Genomic DNA, 1007 nt, shown 5'->3' on the forward strand with positions numbered 1-1007 from the left:
GACAACTATATGAATAAACCTGGGAGACATTACACAGAAATACAAATACTATATGACTCACTTATATGTGAAATCTAAAAAAAGTAGAACTCACAGTAGTATAGAATAGGAATATGTTTATCACAGTACAATTCACACTTGGAAAGATATGGAATCAAACTAAGTGCCCATAAACTTAGTGGATGAGTGGACAAAGGAAATATGCACCGTGGAATACTACTCAGCCATGAAAAAGAATGAAGTAATGTCTTTTGCAGCAACCTGGGTGGAACTAGGAGGCATTATCCTAAGTGAAGTATCTCAGGAATGGAAAAAAAATACCTCATGTACTCTTTTATAAGTGGAGTTAAGTGATGTATATACATGGGCATATAGAGTACTGTAATAGACTTTGAAGACTCAGAGGGGAAGGGTAGGAAGAGGGTGAGGGGTCAAAACTTACCTGTCTTGTACAATGTATACTATTCCAGTGCCAGGTACACTAAAAAGGCCCTGACTTAATTATGCAATTCATCCATGTATCAAAAAATCACTTGTACTCCCTAAATTTACTGAAATTAAAAAAAAAACAAAAACTAAAAACAAGCATAGAATGAAAATGTGGTTGCCAGAAGTTGAAGTGAGAAGATATTGGTCAAAGGTACAAAGTTTTAAGTAGACAAAGGAATAAGTTTTTGAGATCTGTTAGTTGATAATATTATAATGTATATTTCAAAAGTGCTGAAAGTAGATTTTAAATGTTTGCACCACACACACAAAAATGGTAAGTAGGTGAGGTTATGGAAATGTTACTTAGCTTGATTTGATATTCTGTAATGTATACATATCAAAACATTATATGTACTACATAAATATATATGATTATTATTTGTCAATAAAAGAGAAAAGGAAAAGAATTAAACAAAGGAAAAAGATATAAAATAAATAATGAACTCTAACTTAAGAAGCTAGAAAAAGAAATGGAAATTTAACTCAAACTAATTAGAGAAAATGAAATAAGAAACATA

General features: G+C 31.1%; 1 protein-coding gene across 1 annotated transcript in view; it reads left to right on the forward strand.

Annotated features, from left to right (window-relative positions):
* Positions 1-1007, forward strand: part of DPP10 (dipeptidyl-peptidase 10 (non-functional)) — a 670962-nt gene that overhangs the window by 510248 nt on the left and 159707 nt on the right. The gene's annotated exons all lie outside the window — the stretch shown is intronic.

This window comes from Propithecus coquereli, unplaced genomic scaffold, assembly GCF_000956105.1.
Source record: "Propithecus coquereli isolate 6110/MARCELLA unplaced genomic scaffold, Pcoq_1.0 Scaffold348, whole genome shotgun sequence".
In the NCBI taxonomy this organism is placed as follows: domain Eukaryota; kingdom Metazoa; phylum Chordata; class Mammalia; order Primates; family Indriidae; genus Propithecus; species Propithecus coquereli.